This window comes from Nicotiana sylvestris, chromosome 11 (genome assembly GCF_000393655.2).
Source record: "Nicotiana sylvestris chromosome 11, ASM39365v2, whole genome shotgun sequence".
NCBI lineage: Eukaryota > Viridiplantae > Streptophyta > Magnoliopsida > Solanales > Solanaceae > Nicotiana > Nicotiana sylvestris.
Window position 1 is genome coordinate 12425582 of NC_091067.1, and position 11249 is coordinate 12436830.

The window sequence follows — 11249 nt, forward strand, 5'->3', positions numbered from 1 at the left end:
CGAGTGAATTCCTTATTGCCAAAATATTTCTTGTACCCATGTACCTTCTTCTTTGGGTGACACCTGCTTCTTGCGCGGTTGTCTTGGGTTATACCTGTTTCAACTTTTCAGACAAAGAACAATTGTTAGTTCGGAAATGACGGTCGGTTCGGTGACCTTTGTCACACCTCCTTTTTGCGCGCCCGCCCCGAAGGGTTAAATGCGCGAGGGGAGTTTTTCCAATTTAAGTGACAATATTCGAAATGAGATTATTTATTTAATTCAGAGTCGCCACTTGGGAAAGGTTTGGCTTTTGGTGTCCCAAGTCACCGGTTTATCTTGAATCCCAAATCGAGGAAATTTTCGACTTTTCCAAATGAAGTCTGCGAACCAGAAATTCTAAGTAAGGAATTTTGTTGACCCGAGGGAAGGTGTTAGGCACCCTCGAATCCCGTGGTTCTAGCACGGTCGCTTAAATTGTTATAATGGCTAAATATCTGATTTAAATACATGTTATGACTTACGTGCTTTTATTAAGTTTAAACCGCTTTTATTATTATCATTTATTTTTATAGAATTGCAACGTCGTGAAAATGCATCTCGAACCACATCACAATCAATGCACCCGTAGTTGTTAACACATTTCGACTCCGTTGAGATTTGAATTTGGGTCACATCAATGTGCACCCGAATTTAAGAACATAATTTACTTAAACCGTGCCTGAAAGTCTAGCGCGTTATTATTTTTGAGAAGGCCATGAGATTCACTAAATGGCCTAGCCCGAATTCTAAATATTATGATTAGTTGTTGAGGGCCCCGCAATTTGCATATTTTTTTTTATTTTTGGCGAGGCTCGTCTCATTATTTTTAGAAGGGTATCCTACAGTGACTACATTTCTATTATTTTATTTCCAGAGATAGAAGAAAGAAAAATGTATGCTAATATATACTTTGGCCTAAACCCGACTCCTATCAATTTCTGATTAATTACTCATAAAGTGAGAAAACGTCATGCCTTACAAGAATGTTTTGGTCGAATAAAAAGATTACATATGAGATTGATGAAATGCAATACTTAATCCGAACATTTCTTAAGTTGAACTTACTAAACTTATTTGGACTAAGTTAAAGGATATACTGGCAAAGTAAAATGCTTATTTTGACAAGAAATCATGCATGAGCTAACAAAATACAACACTTAATTCCGAACATTTCTTGAGTTGAATTTAACTAAACTTATGTGGACTAGTCTTAAAAAAACTAAATGAAACAGAAAACAGTATTGTGTAAAGTCGAAATATGCATACTTATACTAACAGACAATTGTCGAGCTCAAATACAAAGGGGTGAAACTCAGTCGGCTATCAGTATACTCTTTTGAACTATTGAAACATAAGCTAAATCAATTTCCACAAGGCCTGTTAATGTACTATGAATATTACAGCAAATGCTTGAACTTCTTCAACCTTTTTAATTTCATGCTTTCAATACTGTTCCAATTACATCAATATGGGACTTGAAATGTGTACCTGAAAATGCTGAAAGTGCAAAGGAGAAGAAGAAGAAGGTGGGAATCAGCAGCAGCAAAAGGGCAGAATTAACAGTAGCAGCAGAACAAAAATGCAGCAGCAATAGCGAACAAGATAGCAGCAGCAATCAGAACAAGCACAAAAGAAAAGGATTCTGATGCGAGGTGGAACTAGAGTTGAAGGAAAAAACAGCCAAACGAAATAGCACACAGTGTGATGGCAACAATGCTCCAGACAATCCAATTCCGGAATATACCAAATGCCACAAAACACTAACAATAATCTCGATTGAATTTTAGGAGGAGCAACACTGCCTAATGTATTGACAATAGATGAAGTTCAGACAAACGAAACCAAATTTCTGATTTCCTAATCTGTTTTATCTCTTTCTTGCTCTCTTTCTATTTCTGTCAACTCTCCCTTTTTCTTTTCTATTCTCACAGTGTATGTATATCTTCTCCAATCTTTTACCTTCAGAAAATCCAGTCTCCTCTTAAACTCCTCCCCTCTCCCTCTTATAGGCCTCAACACTATCCCTTTTAAACAGCCTGTTCAGACTATTACCATAACCCTCCCATGTGCCTTTAAACTTTTCAGTTCCACTTTAGTTAATTAGGTATAAAAAAAACCCATCATTCACTGGCAGATTTAGCTTTTCCATTTTATTTAACTAAAGCAAGTATGGGCAGTAGGATATGTTGACAGCATATGCTGTCAAACTATTTTAAAATTAAACAAAGGACCTTTATGCAGGCCACAGGCTGTGCACAAAGCACATGAGATGCACCAATGCACATGCTGCGCACGAATGCACATGCCTTCCAATTCAGAATTTAAACCAAACAAATCTTTTTACATTACTGATCAATTCAAACAACTATAAGTAAGCAAAAACTGGTTCTTAATTGACTCAACAAATGCTTAGCAGAAGTAAATCGATTTGTTGTTGTTCGGACAGTTGAAATTAATTGACGACACATGTCGACTCGACTATATTAGCATTAACATACACAATCGTAGCCAAAAATCAAACATTTAAACATGGGACACATGACTCGACTTATACTGATTAAGCAGGATTATACTTTGAGGAATCAGTTAGTCAGTACAAATTTGGAATACAACCAATACACATGTCTTATCAGAATAGGAGGGGAGGGATTCAGACAAACACAGAGGTTCAAACAAAGTGGACAAACAAAAGTTGATAAAATTAAATCAAATATGAACAGTCTTTTAAAACAAATCACACGGGCTAAAAACAAATAAAGGAAAGAAAACAAGACTCACCTCAAATCTTTTTAAGGAACAAATCAGAAAAATCCACTGGTGTTTGAACAGACCTTCTTTAAGGTTGAATGGACTTTTAAACGAAGTGTTTCTCGGATGAGAAACACCTCGATTAAGGTCCATTAGACCTTAATCTCTTCGTTTTGAACAAAACACGGAACATGCACAGGGAAAACTAGAGTTCAAAAACTTAGATCTGGGATTCGTGTTTCCCTGGTTAGATTCGGACCAAACCAAGTATGGTTTGGTCACGAGGAGGGTCCGGGGAGTGTCTGGTATGAAACTGGGGTTGGTTGGGTTAGATCGAGTTTTGACTCGAATCTTCAAATGAAGATTCGAGGACCTGGGGGGTGATTCGAACCAAACGATTAACAGGTCTATGTTCAGGGTGGTGAGGGGGTTCTATGGTGTTCAAGTGGAGGTCACCGGCGTTCAGCCGCCGGGTTTTTGGTGAAGGTGTGCAGGGGCGGCTAGGGTTTGAAGGGGATGGGTTTGGTGAAGACGAAGGCGGGGGTGTTGGCTAGGGGGCAGGGTAAGGATCTAGGCTTATATAGTTAGTGGGTGGGTGAACCTCGACCGTTAGATCAATCTAGATCTACGGTCTGGATCTGAAGGCTTAAATGGAAACGGTGTCGTTTTGAGGGTTTGGGTTCGGTCCGGGTGAGACGGGTCGGGTTTGTTAGTGGGTACGGGGTGTGAGATCTTGGCCGTTGGATCAGTTTGGTTTGAATGGTTGAGATGGATCGGCCTTGAAACGACGTAGTTTTGGTGTTAAACTACGTCGTTTTGTGTCCTGGGGGTGGGCTGTTCGGACTGGGGGTTTGGGCTGTTCAATTGGGCTCCAGATTTTTGAAATGGGCACGGCCCAAATTCATTTTATAACAAATTTTGTCTTCTTTTTCTTTATTTCTAATTTCCTAAATACACAAACTAATTAAATAAAACCAAGCACCACTAATTAACACTTAACATATTTATTTCACGCGGATAAAATGTTAAAAGTAGGCAAAATTAAACACGGCAACAAATCAGGACAAAAGAAAAAATGCGTATTTTTGTAATTTTCCATCTAACAAACGGGTCATGGTTTAAATTACGCATGACACATACATTTTTAATTCTTTTGGAGCGATTGTCGCGTAAAACAAAAATCACGTGCTCACAGCTGCCCCTCTTTGTTCGGAAACACGAAGAGTTTTCGTGCAAAGATAAAGTGAGCGTGTATGAGCGATTTTTGCCTATGGACTACTCCGTATGAAGCATGTTTTTTGAAAGATCTGACCGAATCTTGCTTCAAAGATTTCCTACATATCCTGGGCTAAACAGGAATCAGGTCAATGTAGTTCGGGAAGTTTTGGTAGCTGGGACTACCATGGGATTGCAATGCTTGCTGCTACTGCTGCTGCTGTTGTCACTGCTACGTCACTGACCGCCTTATTACAACCAAACGAAAATTAGAAGCTGAACTAACTACTTATATGTATGTCAACTGCTAGTTACAAGATTCTTATCTATGATTCTTTTACGACTTGATCTTGGGTCTTAGCTTATTCTGCTTGTAGACTCCGATCTGAATCTTGATGCTCGCGAGTTGCGGCGACTTGTGTAACCTCTGGGATACTGAGTGAGACGCGTTTGGCAAGGTTCAGGCCCTTAATTAAACGTTGGAGTCAATCCGCTCTCCATTCACTCTGATATCTCGGAATGTCTTCTTTTGTCTTTTCTTCTTTGATTCTGAGTTGAGACTCATCTCGTAGGTCATTTCGATCCGTGTGGCTCGAGGTTAGACCTGCGGGAAAAAACAAACAAACAAACGAAATTTTCTGCCCCAGTTTCACTAGGAAAATTTCGTTAATTATTCACCAGGAAGTTCATAAAATTGATGAAAGAGGATATGCATGCTCAGTTCAGGGTTGGAGCCCTAACACCGGCTAGCTGGGGAGAGGTTCGGTTTGGGGTTTAAAACCCTAATGCCGAACAAAGGAAGAATTCAGTTTAGGGTTTAAAACCCTAATGTCGATTGCATGGAAAAACTCAGTTTAGGGTTTAAAACCCTAATGCTGGCTGGAAGAAAAAGTTCAGTTTAGGGTTTAAACCCTAATGCTGACTAAAAGGAAAAGTTCAGTTTAGGGTTTAAACCCTAATGCTGACTAAAAGGAAAATTCAGTTTAGGGTTTAAAACCCTAATGCTGACTAAAAGGAAAATTCAGTTTAGGGTTTAAAACCCTAATGCTGATTGCATGAAAAAGCTCAGTTTAGAGTTTAAAACTCTAATGCTGGCTGAAAGGAAAAAGTTCAGTTTAGGGTTTAAAACCCTAATGCTGACTAAAAGGAAAATTCAGTTTAGGGTTTAAAACCCTAATGCTGATTGCATGGAAAAGCTCAGTTTAGAGTTTAAAACTCTAATGCTGGCTGAAAGGAAAAAGTTCAGTTTAGGGTTTAAAACCCTAATGCTGACTAAAAGGAAAATTCAGTTTAGGGTTTAAAACCCTAATGCTGATTGCATGGAAAAGCTCAGTTTAGAGTTTAAAACTCTAATGCTGGCTGAAAGGAAAAAGTTCAGTTTAGGGTTTAAAACCCTAATGCTGACTAAAAGGAAAATTCAGTTTAGGGTTTAAAACCCTAATGCTGATTGCATGGAAAAGCTCAGTTTAGAGTTTAAAACTCCTAATGCTGACTAAAAGGAAAATTCAGTTTAGGGTTTAAAACCCTAATGCTGATTGCATGAAAAAGCTCAGTTTAGAGTTTAAAACTCTAATGCTGGCTGAAAGGAAAATTCAGTTTAGGGTTTAAAACCCTAATGCTGATTGCATGAAAAAGCTCAGTTTAGAGTTTAAAACTCTAATGCTGGCTGAAAGGAAAATTCAGTTTAGGGTTTAAAACCCTAATGCTGATTGCATGGAAAAGCTCAGTTTAGAGTTTAAAACTCTAATGCTGGCTGAAAGGAAAATTCAGTTTAGGGTTTAAAACCCTAATGCTGATTGCATGGAAAAGCTCAGTTTAGAGTTTAAAACTCTAATGCTGGCTGAAAGGAAAATTCAGTTTAGGGTTTAAAACCCTAATGCTGATTGCATGGAAAAGCTCAGTTTAGAGTTTAAAACTCTAATGCTGGCTGAAAGGAAAATTCAGTTTAGGGTTTAAAACCCTAATGCTGATTGCATGGAAAAGCTCAGTTTAGAGTTTAAAACTCTAATGCTGGCTGAAAGGAAAAAGTTCAGTTTAGGGTTTAAAACCCTAATGCTGACTGCATGGAAAAGCTCAGTTTAGAGTTTAAAACTCTAATGCTGGCTGAAAGGAAAAAGTTCAGTTTAGGGTTTAAAACCCTAATGCTGATTGCATGGAAAAGCTCAGTTTAGAGTTTAAAACTCTAATGCTGGCTGAAAGGAAAATTCAGTTTAGGGTTTAAAACCCTAATGCTGATTGCATGGAAAAGCTCAGTTTAGAGTTTAAAACTCTAATGCTGGCTGAAAGGAAAATTCAGTTTAGGGTTTAAAACCCTAATGCTGATTGCATGGAAAAGCTCAGTTTAGAGTTTAAAACTCTAATGCTGGCTGAAAGGGAAAAGTTCAGTTTAGGGTTTAAAACCCTAATGCTGACTAAAAGGAAAATTCAGTTTAGGGTTTAAAACCCTAATGCTGATTAAAAGGAAAATTCAGTTTAGGGTTTAAAACCCTAATGCTGATTAAAAGGAAAATTCAGTTTAGGGTTTAAAACCCTAATGCTGACTGCATGGAAAAGCTCAGTTTAGAGTTTAAAACTCTAATGCTGGCTGAAAGGAAAAAGTTCAGTTTAGGGTTTAAAACCCTAATGCTGACTGCATGGAAAAGCTCAGTTTAGAGTTTAAAACTCTAATGCTGGCTGAAAGGAAAATTCAGTTTAGGGTTTAAAACCCTAATGCTGATTAAAAGGAAAATTCAGTTTAGGGTTTAAAACCCTAATGCTGATTGAAAGGAACATTCAGTTTAGGGTTTAAAAACCCTAATGCTGATTGAAAGGAACATTCAGTTTAAGGGTTTAAAACCCTAATGCTGATTGGCTGGGGATAAAGCTTGAGAATACTACATGATCTATTTTTGAGTTTTCTCGTTTTAATAGAAGGAAAAAGGGAGTTTTGCAGGAACTTACCTTTTGAGTGAATTCCTTATTGCCAAAATGTTTCTTTTACCCGTGTACCTTCTTCTTTGGGCGACACCTGCTTCTAGCGCGGTTGTCTTGGATTAACACTTGTTTCAACTTCTCAGACAAAGAACAATTGTTAGTTCGGAAATGACGGTTGGTTCGGTGACCTTGATCGTTCCCAATTGCTCCGTTGCATCTTTACTTCTGTTGCGAAGTCCCACCATTGATTTGATTCGAATGGCGAAACCTTTAGACTGCTCAGGCTTGTATTTCCAGATTCTGTGATGATTTGCCTCGTGAGGCCCCTTTTTTCTTTTTGTCCCGTTTTGATTGAAGGTTCTCAACGGGGATTTTATTGGAGGTGTTCTGTGGGAACTTGTACAAGAGGAAGCTATGCGGGGGAAATATTTACAAAGTGGATTCTTTGTGCGGATTCTGTACAATGGGGTATGCTGGGTTTTGGTTTCAAAACGGGTTTCCCAGGGTTTATTGGGGTAAGCTTGTTGGGGAATATTTACAAAAGAACTCGCTGGGGATGTGCTAATGAAATTCCAACAGGGATTTTTTTTTTTTTTGAGATACTTTGTGGGAGATTGTACAAAAAGAGAGACTCTGTGGGGTTTTGTACAGGAGGAGACTCTGTGGGGATTTGTCCGAAGGTGGACTTGCTGGGGAAGATTTCAAGATTTCTCTCTTTTTCCTCTACTCCGGGACGTCATGATTCATCATGCTTGGGTAATCATATCAACGAGATGAGGTGCTTTCCTTCATGAGACGGGATTCCGTGCAAACAAACCTGCCACCTGCTCTTTCCGGTGTGTCCTGAACTCGGGGTTAAAATGCAAAAGGGATTCGAAAAGAAACAAAGAAGGGGAAACAAATCAGAAAAGGAATACCCTTTTCGGGACGAGAAAGACTTATCTGAGGAAGATAACGCTGGCTTTAAATGACATGACATGCTCTTTGGACTGGACGTCCGACCTTCCATGAACTTGCGTTTTCCTGAACCAGAACAGATCTGTGATTCCAAAACCGGTGGAACTTTGCCGAGACCTTCTTGGGGTGGCGTCATTCCTTTTCGGCCAACAGCGCCCTTTGCGGGTTTTCGCTGGCTGACCTCTCTCATTTCTCTTCCTGTCATCGCTTGATAGCACTCTTTGCGAGTTTTTACTAAACAAGCTCTCTCATTTTGGTTTCTCTACTCCCGTCGCCTCGTGGTGCCCGAAGGTTTTCACCGCCGAGACTCTCTCATTTTATCTCTCTCAATTCAGAGTGTGCTGGTCTCCATTTGTGACGCTTATTGGTTTCCTACCATATTCGGTAATTGATTTGAAGGTTTGTGCTTGGTAAAGAGAGGTAGATGATACTAACTTCTAAACTGCTCGACGTGCCCCGGTTTCAATTTCAGGGTGAATGGGATTTTATTGTTGGTGTGACTGAACCTCAGGGAGAGGCTGCCTACGTATCCTTTCGGAATCAAGTCAAACGTAGTTCAGGCCTCAATCAATGTTTTGTTTTGTTTTTCTTTTTTTTCTTCTTTTTTTTTGTTTTGTTTTGTTTTCTCCTTTTTTTTTTGTTTTGTAAGCGGCTCAAAAGTTGGTAGAGAGAATTGGGTAGTTTTTCTTTTTGGGGAGCAGTGGGGAATAAACACCTTCGCCATTTTCAACGTGTCAGGACTATTGGAGTATGATTTAGACGTAGTACCTCTTGACCTCATCTGCATTTACTGCTGTGTCGGGGTCATTTCCTTCGAGATCACCTAAATACAATGCTCCTCTTGGCAATATTTTCCTTACGATGTATGGGCCTTTCCAATTTGGGGCAAACTTTCCTTTTGCTTCTTCATGATGCGGCAGAATACGCCTCAGTACCAGCTGACCTACTTCGAAATTCCGGGGTCGGACTTTCTTGTTGTAAGCACGGGCCATCCTTTGTTGGTATAACTGTCCGTGACAAACTGCAGCCATCCGCTTTTCATCAATCAATGTCAATTGCTCTAACCGAGTCTTAACCCACTCGCTGTCCTCGATTTCTGCTTCGACAATGATTCGAAGCGAAGGAATTTCTACCTCTGCCGGTATTACAGCCTCGGTCCCATAAACCAAAAGATAAGGAGTCGCTCCCACCGATGTGCGTACCGTAGTGCGGTACCCCAATAATGCAAAAGGTAACTGCTCATGCCACTGTCGGGAACTTTGTATTGTCTTCCTCAAAATCTTCTTGATGTTTTTATTTGCAGCTTCCACAGCACCATTGGCTTTTGGCCGATAAGGAGTGGAATTCCTGTGTGTTATCTTGAATTGCTCGCACACATCTCCCATCAAGTGACTGTTCAAGTTTGCCGCATTATCTGTAATGATAGTCGCAGGAATACCGAAGCGACAGATAAGATTTGAGTGTACAAAATCCACTACAGCTTTCTTGGTGACCGACTTGAGAGTGACAGCCTCTACCCATTTCGTAAAGTAGTCTATGGCAACTAGTATAAACCTGTGTCCGTTTGAGGCCTTTGGTTCAATTGGTCCAATGACGTCCATGCCCCAGGCGACAAATGGCCATGGTGCGGACATGGGATGCAGTTCCCGTGGGAGGTGCATGAATCAAATTACCGTGCACCTGACACTGATGACACTTCCGGACAAAGCTAAAGCAATCCTTTTCCATGGTCATCCAGTAATAACCTGCTCTAAGGATCTTCTTCGCTAAGACATACCCGTTCATGTGAGGTCCGCACACACCTGCGTGTACTTCGTGCATGATCTTTCTTGCTTCCTCGATATCGACACATCTTAAGAGATTGAGGTCCGGAGTCCTCTTATATAACAATTCACCGCTCAAAAAGAAACCACTTGCATGTCGCCTAATGGTCCTCTTTTGATCTCCAGTAGCGTGCTCGGGGTATTCTTGCGTCTTCAGGAACCTCTTGATGTCATGGTACCAAGGCTGCGTATTTGATCCCGCCTCGATTACACTGCAGTAACCGTGTCTTTCCTTGATTTGGATTTCCAAAGGATCGACGTGGGCGTTGCCCGGGTAGGGTAGCATAGAAGCCAGAGTAGCAAGTGCATCTGCCAGTTCATTGTGACACCTCGGAATATACCTGAACTCTATTGAGGTAAAGCGCTTGCTGAGGTCCTCTACATGTTGTCGGTATGGGATAAGCTTGACATCCCGAGTTTCCCACTCGCCTTGAACTTGCCGGATGATCAGGTCAGAATCTCCCATAATCAGTAAGTCTTTGACATCCTGATCGATTGCCATATGTATGCCCATAATGCAGGCTTCATATTCAGCTGTATTATTTGTGCAGAAGAAACGAAGTCTAGCTGTGGCGGGATAATGCTGACCGGCAGGTGAGATCAAAATTGCCCCAATCCCTATACCCTTGGCGTTCACGGCTCCGTCAAAGAACATCTTCCAAACATGAGCTTCCTCCGAGATCACTTCTACGGTGTTTACCTCTTCATCTGGAAAGTAGGTATCTAATGGCTGGTATTCCTCATCGACCGGGTTTTCGGCCAAATGATCTGCTAACGCCTGGGCTTTCATTGCCGTGCGAGTGACATAAACTATGTCGAATTCCGTAAGCAAGATTTGCCATTTAGCCAGTCTCCCAGTAGGCATTGGTTTCTGAAATATATATTTCAAGGGATCCAACCTGCTTATGAGGAATGTAGTGTGGGCTTGGAGATAATGCCTCAGCTTTTGAGCAACCCATGTGAGAGCGCAGCATGTCTTTTCCAACAGAGTGTATTTGGCCTCGTAGCTGGTGAATTTCTTGCTCAGGTAGTAGATCGCCTGCTCCCTTTTCCCGGTTACGTCGTGTTGCCCGAGGACGCAGCCAAAAGAGTTCTCCAAGACTGTCAGATACAAGAAAAGTGGCCTCCCTGGTTCTGGAGGGACCAAGACTGGGGGATTCGAAAGGTACTCTTTGACTTTATCAAAGGCTTCTTGACACTCCGTTGTCCACTTAATCGCCGCATCTTTTCTTAACAACTTGAATATGGGCTCACACGTGCTTGTCAGCTGGGCAATAAATCGACTGATGTAGTTCAGCCTGCCCAAAAGACTCATCACGTCTTTCTTCGTTCTCGGGGGAGGTAGATCTTTGATAGATTTTATCTTAGTCGGATCTAGCTCGATACCTCTCCTGCTTACGATGAAACCCAAAAGTTTACCCGACGGAACTCCGAAAGCGCATTTGGCTGGATTTAGCTTCAAGTCATACTTCCTTAGCCTCTCGAAGAATTTCCTCAAGTCTTGGATGTGATTATCCTGCGTCCTGGACTTGACTATTACATCGTCCACGTACACCTCTATTTCCTGATGCA